This window comes from Acinonyx jubatus, chromosome B1, assembly GCF_027475565.1.
Source record: "Acinonyx jubatus isolate Ajub_Pintada_27869175 chromosome B1, VMU_Ajub_asm_v1.0, whole genome shotgun sequence".
Lineage (NCBI taxonomy): Eukaryota > Metazoa > Chordata > Mammalia > Carnivora > Felidae > Acinonyx > Acinonyx jubatus.
Window position 1 is genome coordinate 192,712,478 of NC_069382.1, and position 9,809 is coordinate 192,722,286.

A 9,809-nucleotide genomic window follows, 5' to 3' on the forward strand; every position below is an offset into this window, starting at 1 on the left:
TCTCAAAAGTAAATAAATAAACTTACAAAAAGGAACGAGTGTCAAAGAAAAATTATTCAACGGCACCCGTTAAAGCACCGTTTAGAAGACTGTTCAAGGTAGGGGACCATCATGGTAGGTATAAGGACAGCTGTGATGGAATTTTGCAGTGAGTTTGCATCATGTGCAAGAGGGAGTTCATAGTCAAGGGGCAAGGTGAGGGTCAGTGAATAGAAAATTAATAAGAGGAAACTTCAAGGGTAGGGCAGGATTCTGGTGCGAGCCATCTAACAGGATTCTTGCTGAAGATAGGCCTGGGTCATCAGACATCACCTAGAGGATGGTGATGGTGAGGATCCCTATTAGATATTGAGGGTGATCAGATGTTGAGGGTGTGAGTTCTGGCTTAACTGACTCATCAGGATTCTTGCTGAAATTGGGCTATGCAGAGTCCAAACGTCGGGACTAGTTGCAAAAGAATTCAGGGAGCCTGAGTAGACCTTGGCCAGTGAGAGAATGTTTGTCACTAGACAGATGAGGAAGGGGCGTGAAAGAAAAATGGCTTTCAAGTCACACCCTGAGTTATGGGACTAGATCTGTTGTCTCCTGGGGCCTGATCTACTGTCGTTCCCTTTAGACCAGTGGTTTTTAGTAAGGGGTGATTTTAACCCCAGACATTTGGCAATAGCTGGAGACATTTTTAGTTGTAAGGCTGTTGGTATCTGGTAGGTAGAGCTCAGAGATGCAGTTAATATCCGACAAGGCACAGAACCTCTCTGCAAACAAAGAATTATCTGGCCCTGAGTGTCTACAGTGCCACAGTTGAGAAACTGTGGATTAAAGTGGTGAATCCTGAGGAAGTAGGATTCAGTCTCCCTCAAGTGATTTCCTGCTTTTTTTTCCATGTGAGAACAACTTTGTGTAGCCATGATTAAAAATGGAAGTCATGAGTCTAGAGTTCTATTTACATATTTACCGTTGATTTACTTTGTGGCTTCCCATCCTTCTCTTCACTCCCAGTCACAAACATTTGCTGAGACGCTCATGTGTGTAACTATAAAGAAGGTGTCAGGAAACAGGAGTTTTCCATATCAGCACTGACCACTTGTGCACTGGCAAACACTCTTTATTCACTCCAGTGTTCATCTGACCTTTGTAGATACAAGGAAAAGTATAAATTCTCCAATTTCCTTGTTATGTTGTAGCTATAACATCCACAGAAACATGACCTAAGTGCTATATGTGCTATTGGCCAAGTATTAAATAATGCAGTGTAAATTAATAATGTATTGTAATAAAATGTTCTTTACTACCACTATATTTATATTCCTTTATGAATCTTTCTTTTGCTGGCTTTCTTTATTCATTTCTTTCTGCCAGCCACCTGGTCACAAATATTATACTGATTCCCTGCCAAATCTCAATTACTCTCCTTCACTTCTTGCTTTTCTCACTTTCTTTTTCTTCTCTTTTCTCAGTTCTAGCTCCCTTATATATATATATACATATATATATATATATGTATATATATATATATATATTTAATGTTTATTTGTTTTGAGAGAGAGAGAGAGTGCGTGAGATCACGAGTGGGCACAGGACAGAGAGAGGGAGAGAGAGAATCCTCAGCAGGCTCCACAATGTCAACACAGAGCCAGACACGGGGCTTGATCTCATGAACCATGAGATCATGACCTGTGGCTCCCTTTTATGTTAATCTTAGGTTGCCTTTGTTTGGTGTCTCTTTTATCATCTCTTCAATTACAGCAGTTCCCCTTACCTGTGGAGGATACATGCCAGGACCTCCAGTGATGGCTGCTGCTGTAGACAATACCAAACCCTCTGTATACTGTTATTTCTCCCGCCTAGGCATACGTGTGATTAAGTTTAATTTATAAATTAAGTACTAGGAGATTAACCGTAGCTGATAATAAAATAGAACAAAATTATGACAACATGATGTAATAAAAGGTACGTACCTGTGGCCTCTTTCTCCCTCTCAGAACATCTGATTGCCCTGCATTCACCCTGCTTCTTGTGCTGATGTGAGCTCACGAAATGCCTGTGTGATGAGATACAGTGAGGCAAATGAGGTAGGCATTGTGATGTCGTGTTGGGCTACTACTGACCTTCAGAAGGTAGAGCATCTGCTTCTGGACTGTGGTTGACTGTGAATAAATGAAACCATGGAGAACACAACTGTGGTTAAGAGAGGGAAGCTACTGCATTCTCCTCTCTCTCCTTTCTTGCTATGACTCTTTTTCTCTCTTGAAAACATGTCCCCAGAGCAGTTATAAAAGAGCAGAGGGAACTGGAAAAAAGAAGATGATTGTCGATCTTAGAGAGCTACTTCCTTTAGCTCTCTTCCACAAAATTATTGACCTTGTTTGCAAGAACTAGATAATAAGGACAACGTGGCAGCCCACACCTTCAGGAAGAGGGGCGACTTACAGAAACGACGTGCCCCTCAGGGCACGCACACAGCATAAGGCCATGAGGCTGCTGGGTAAGGGATGCCTTTGAGATTGAATAGAACATTTACTTAGGAGGATGTAAACACGGAAGTTAGTCTTGCCACTGCTGGGCTCCTCACTGCCTTTGGAATAAGGCTATTCAAGATTTGGTTCTTACCTCTTTATTCTGATCCCTTCTATCTTGGACCCAAACGCTCTTCTTACAAGCCAGAGGAGACATGTGACATCCTTGAATGCACCATGATGGTTCTCTGTCTTTCTGTCTTTACTCCCAGTATTCTTCTCTCTTAGGACCCCCTTCTCCTGGTTCTCTGCCTAGAACCTTTCTGTTCATTCTTAACAATTTAGCTCAGAAAGGTCTTCTCCCAATCCATCTTGGCTTAGGCAGGCAGCCTCCACTGCGTTTCCAAGTGCCAGCTACTTATTTCAATTAATTATATGGATGCATCTGTCTGTTTTATCTTCCTTACCACTTAGTGAATTTTTAGTGAGAAATGGGACTGTGGATTTCTCCTTTTATCTCCTGCACTAGTCCCATGGTTTTGCAAACTAGATGGACAATGGATACCTGCTTATTGAATAAGTGGATGACAATACAACGGGTAAAATAATGTCAAGAAGAAAGAGGCCCCAATGAGATACACTCTTTGTCTACAAATATTGCAGTCAAGGAAAAATAACAATATTGATTTCCTACAAGATATCTTCATTTGCATGGTAAAAAATGATACACTGACTAGCTAGGAATTGGAAATAAACTTCTATCATTTTATTTTTTTAATTGCCAACTCTCAGACATTTAATAGCTCATTGTTTTTTTTTTGTTGTTGTTGTTGTTGTTGTTGTTGAGTAACATCATTGTTTCCTTTAAGATAATTTCTTATCATTACTAAACATGGGTCTTCTAAAAGGAATTAGAACTTAAACTCTACTTATGTACAAGTAAAATTTATTGTTTGAGCTGGACTTGGTCCTCTATCACTTTATGCTTTCCCACCAATGTCTTTCCAAAGCAATTTACTAGAGTTGCTTTTCTCTAACCTTGGATGAAATTAGAGGAAAAAATAAGTTTTCTGGTTAATTTCAAGTAATAAAAAATAGTATATTTTTTTCCGATATATTTAAAGGCAGTGCCTCTCTACATAGTATCAAGCCTTACATTACTCACCCCATTTCAAAGGTTCCTTACTCTTTAAAGCTTAGGCTTGACTTACACCAGAAAGCATGGAATGGGAAGGAACTGTGGTCTGCTTTCCTCTTTTCCACTTCTTTTCCTCTCCAATCCCTAATTGCTGTTTGCGGTTCCCTCTCAGCAGGAAGAAATGAAGGGGAAGAATTAGGAAGAGAAAAATCTCTTATACCATTTAAAGTTTTAATTTGGCCCAAACATTTAAAATACGTGGCTAATTCCTTCCTTTCTGCTGTATTTTATTGGGAGCTATTTGAAGTGCCTATCCAATATCCTCAGTCCTACTTTTTTCTTGTCTTTCTTTTTTTTTTAATCGAGGCCATAACTCAGCTTTCAGACACTAACAACTCAATCCTTCACCTTCTATTACCCTTCCCATAGTTGGGGACACCTTGCTCCTCGAGGCTGCCCTCTTGGGTGAACTCCTCAGGACCACTCTGTATACCCCCCTTCCACAGGATCCACACCTGGCCCAACTGCAAATGTTTTTGCTGTCTTATCTCATACAGGCTGTTTTTCCTCCATGTAACCCGTGCCTTCTCTATGCTGCTGGCAGAAGGGACTTCTCAAAGCAAGGGCCAAATGGCATTTGCTATGTCTCTCATCTTCCTGGCAATACACATTAAACTTTCTAAGTGGTCACTTGGCTTGAGTAACAGGAATACTCCTTATCTCATCTTCTGTGTTGGTATTGGCCAATAGGCAATGGCGTTCTGGTGATTAATTTCAAAGAAATCCTGTTGTCCTAAGTCACTGATGTTCACCCTTGGGTGCAAAGAGATGTTTCCTTATTCTCGGCTCTACCCTTTATAATTCTACCACTGAGATGATCTGACTGTAACGGATCAACCTTTGCTGGTGACCAGCGAGTGACATAGTTTGTGTTCTGAGTGGCGCTAACGTAAGATTTCAACGTGAGCAGGAGCTGACATCTTTGAAGGGCATTGTTCAGTTGGACAGAGCCTTCCATGCTAGTACTGGTCACTAATGTCACAAACAGGAAGATTTTTTATTGGTGCTAAAGAAGAATGGGTATCTGCTAATTGCTGCTACATAACAAACTCCCCTAAAAGTCATGGTTTAACCAAACAAGTATTTATTTGGCTCGCAATTGCAGATTGGCAATTTGCACTGGGCTTCGCTGGGCAGTGTGTCTAGTCCATAGGGCTCGCTCATGCAGCTGTGACCAGCTACCAGTTTTGTTGTGGCATCTCAGGGGTAATGGCTCATTCCTGCTCCATGTGACACTGCATCCTCTGGCACTTTCTACTGGACTTCATGCGGTGGGGACAAGAGTCCAAGAGAATGAGCAGAAAGAGAGCGGATGCATGCCACTCCCTGAGAGCCACGGTTCAAAACTGACACGTTGTCTCTTCCATTGCATTCTTTTGCCAAAGCGAGTCACAAAGGTGACCTGGGTTTTAGGGGGAAGAAACAGATGCCCCTTGGTGATAGAGTGTGGATACAGGAAGGGGAATAACGGCAGCTCATTTGTAAGCTGTCTGTTATGGATTGTCACAGATTTTCTATGATATCTCTCTCTAGCCTGTCTTGATATCTGTATACTCCCTTCGTATCAGATATGAAATAGACTGGCCAGAATTATGAATGGGTAAGTCATGTTTTTATATAGGAGATGTAAAACTCAGATTAGCTGAGGGCTCATTTGACCAAATAGGGAGATAAAAGCTCAAATGGGGGGTAAGATCTGACAATCTCTAAACGTTCCGTTGTAATGCTTTCTGTGAGTCCAGCTTTGAAACGTTGGATCTTGAATATTGCTTTATGGTTATTATGTGGTTATTTCCATATCTCTCCCTCTAAAATTGAGCAATTTTCTTACAATTCTCAGATTATGGGAATTGGTTTTACTCATCCTGAGAAAATGTTCAATGTATTGTAACTATCAAATATAAGATATCAACATATCTGTGGGGTTTAGCAATTGAAATATGGCTATAACTTATCTTTTTTGCTGCTCTTTATAGCTTAGATTTTAAAAATCCCCAAAGATATGATTTTACATCCACATTCCTCTGACTGTTCTTTTGTTTGAGATTTCTGTTTTTTATTTTTATTTTTTGGTTTATTTATTTTTGAACTAAAGAGAGTATGTGTGTAAGGGAGGGGCAGGGTGGGGGTGGGGAGAAGGAGAATCCCAAGCAGGCTCCGTGATGTCAGCATAAAGCCTGATGTGGGGCTGGAACCCACAAACCGTGAGATCATGACCTGAGCCAAAATCAAGGGTCCGATCCTTAATTGACTGAGCCACCCAGGTGCCCTGAGAAGATTTGTTTATGCATTTTACATGTGCCAAATTGTCCTACGGTAATCCATCACCAATAAACCACTTACTGGCAATATTTCTGTGCTGTAGTTATTGCATTATTAATTGACAAAAGATTATAAACATGATTTATGAATTATTTAAAAAGTATCTACTGGGAAGGAAGAAATCTGAATGCAGGTAATGCAAAAGTGTGTATGAGTTCCAGTTTGTACAGGTTACCATTTGGGGAACATCTGCTTGAAGTATACAATGGGTAGCTTGACCTTTTACCAGATAGAGATAGCTGGCACATTCTCGGTATTATGAAAAAGTCCTTAGAATTCAAATCATGGTAGAATAGTGACAAGTAATGTAAGATTGGCAAGCACACTGCATATTACTTTTCCTATCAAATTAGTCAAGTGTTTTTTAAAATGTGAGGCTATGGACGAGAGATGCGTTATATTATCAGTGTGTTTGCACTTTGAAAGATGGAAAAATAGATTATTATCATCTGGAAATATAGGTAAAACCCTAAGAACACTGTTGATATTTTGTTTTTGTTGAGGGAATCACAAATAAAGGCACCCATCTTCTCTACCAGGATTCTGAACCAACTTAGAAGTAAGACAATGGATTCAACAGATAAGGGCCAAGATATTTCTTATACTGCTCTCAGAGGCTAGGTTGAAGACATAGTTTATATGTCTAGGCAAATAGTCTTCTTAATGCTTGATGATATTGAAGTCCAGAGTTATAGAGCCTTATCAAGCCAGTCACAGGCAAAAAGCCTTTCCCTGTGAGATGGGAGGTGAGGGCAAGAATTTATAGAAACCTAGGGCACTATCCTATCGAAGCTAACTCAAGTTCGGTGTATGGTCAAAGAGTGTGGGACATGCACGCTGAGCTGACTCTAGCAGACCTGCCTTGCAGTAATCTCTGCGTGGGTGAGATGGTCCTACAGCAGCTGGGAAACAGAAGAGCCACATGGAGGAAATGTCAGACAATAATGTCTATACCTTGCAAAACTGAATCTAGTGTGAATGCCAGCAAAGCCAGCAGGAATAAGTAGCTGAAGCAGACGCAGGGGACAGAGAAACTCTCTGAGAGGCTAAAAATTGTTATTCAGTAGTTCGAACGTAAAATATATGGGACATACTGACATGATCAAATTGCCCTGTGTTTCATACTACATTAGATAATGATTTGTTTTATAGCCTTTCAACAAGTGGATGAGTGGCTTAGAGTGGAGAGAGAATAAATAAACAGTTCACATGTATAAAAACAACAAATTTGAAATATGAATTAAACTTTGGAGTGCTACCATGTTAGGCTTGTGGAAAGAGCACTCCCTTAAAACCAGGAGCCTTGTGTTTAAAATTTAGTTTATCTACCAAATGGTTGTGTGGTCTTGGGCAATAGCTTTAACCATTATATCCCCAAATTTGCTCTTTTTTTTTTAATTAGGGAGTTAACCTAAATGATCTCTAAGGACTTTATCCTACCCTATAATCCCAGATATTATTTTTAACCTATCTTTAATAATAGCATATATCATATATCTATACATCATATATCTCTCTATATATATATCATATATCTATGTCTATATCTCTATATATATCATATATCATTATATCTCCTTTACAGTGGTATACTAAAATAGATCGCAATTTCTGAATAGGCAACCAACCCATATCTGCAAATTATTTCTTCTTGAGAAGACCTAATTAAAAATTGTCAAAAGGGGCTTGTCAAAATCTAAACCAAAAGAGCCTATTTTTATTCCTCATACAATGGTTTCTACTAAATCACTTATAAACTAACTTGTACACCTGTCCTTCCATCTCCAGAGTCCCATGCACATACACTTAGAAGAATTAAGGCATTGAAAAACATCCATTTAGGAGATAGTAAATAGAACAGATCAGAAAGTTCCAACTATGGTTTTAAAGCTCATTTCCATGTTATTGACTTGTTTAGGTGCCTCTTGTTTAAAACAGTTAGCATTATGGATTATTTATTGTTTTGACTTTAAAAAACTGACCAAAACTACAAACAGTGTCTGATCACTGAAACTTGACCATTGTCTTCATCTATACGTATTACTTGGATCCTCAAATGTACTGAAAAATCTTAGTATCATCTGTTGCATGATACTGCTGGGATCTAGGCGGCTATCAAGAAATAATGCTTCCATATTCTTCTCTATTTTGATCCAGGTGACAGATACCTGAACATAGAAATCCTTAATAGTTCTTGGAACACAGAAATGCCATTGATCAGCAGTAACTGGGAGACAGAACACACAAAGGTCTTTCCATATCAAATCCATGGAGAGAGTCTTGGCATGATTCAGCCAGGGAAGGGGGTGTTGCAACCATGTAAACATTTTTACTAGGATGGAAACTTTGGGTCTTTGGTGAGTGCATAAATTCATTTTGCCTTACTTAGGATATCAAAGAATGCATGATTCCATAATCCACGCCTGTAAAAATAAACAAGATTGCAAAACAAATATATTTTAAACAAGAGGTTTTCTAATCAGAAGTGTTCTACTCCATTCTACATTTGGAAAGATTTCAGAAACTCTGGCATTCATTCCTAAAGACCAAAGTTTATATTCCATATGTCTTATTCGACCTTGTGAAAAAGCACAATCATTATACAGTCAGAGGTGTGAGGCTCCATTTGGATTCTTTCCCAGATTACTTCATAATATAATATCGAGGTAGACTTTCTTTCTACACAAAGCATTACTTCTCACTTGTGTAAAATCGTGTGTCTCTTAACCTGTGGTTGCTTTGGGGAATGTGATAACTCAGGAAATGTGGTTGTGCCTCCTTTTGGTAGCCTCCCTAATTCCAATTTTGGAAGATTTGACTTCATCTTGGAGAAATGCAAGTAAACTTAGATACAGTTATGATTATTAGCACTAGAGAGGTCCACAAAATTCTCAGCATCATATTAATCTGACAACAACAAACCCTTTTTGAGTCTGCATAGGTATGTTTATCTAAATGTATTAGCTAATTAGGTTACATTATTTAGATAAGGGAACAATTAATTACAATCGCACATAAGGACATTTACTCTGTTCAAGATGTGTTGAACTATGAGTATAGATAAATTGATAAGACAAGAAATATTCTATTGAGGAGTACACAGATGAATCAAGAGGAAATACTTATATACGTATCTTTAATTCCAGGTGGGCAGAGATAGGGTACCTAGTTAAATAAAACTCTACTATATCAGAGAAACTGCCTGCATTTTTAAAAAATGTTTCTTTATGCTTATTTATCTTGAGAGAGAATGTGTGCCCAAGGGGTAAAGAGAGAGGGAGAGAGAGAATCCCAAGCAGTCTCTTCCCTGTCAGTGCAGAGCCCTATGCAGGGCTTGAACTCATGAACCATGAGATTGTAACCTGAGCCGAAATCAAGAGTTGGTCACTTAACAGACTGATGCACCCGGGCACCCCAAACAGTGTGCACCTCCTTCAAGCTAGAATGCATTTTTGATGGTATATTTTACACCTCCCTCATTTGCTTTGTCCCATACCTGAGAAAGCTGATATGAAAACCCAGGTGATCCCTCCTTTGGTGCCCAAGGGAGATTCAAAGTACACAAGCCCCTGCCCACACATGAGGACCCTCCCCCTCGCCTGTGCCCCCTACCCGCAATGAGGCACACCCTCGTTTCTTTTCCTGATTATCTCATGCAATTAATGAACCTGCTTAAGAGGACTGCCCTGCCTTTCCCAGAGACCTCAGCTGTGGATGTTACAAACCTCCTCAGACCTCTTCATGCGTGTGTCACATCACCATTCTTAATCTCCGAAGTGAACTTTGGGTGGGGACCAACTGTAGCTTTGCAGGGGTGGAGACAAGATCCCCCT

At 39.6% G+C, this 9,809-nt stretch overlaps 1 long non-coding RNA gene across 1 annotated transcript; it reads left to right on the forward strand.

Moving 5' to 3' along the window:
• Positions 1 to 2,128: 2,128 nt before the first annotated feature.
• Positions 2,129 to 8,456, forward strand: LOC113593063 (uncharacterized). Its single transcript, XR_003413929.2, has 3 exons — positions 2,129 to 2,485; positions 5,188 to 5,254; positions 8,134 to 8,456. It is a non-coding gene; the product is annotated as an uncharacterized LOC113593063 (long non-coding RNA).
• Positions 8,457 to 9,809: the final 1,353 nt, after the last annotated feature.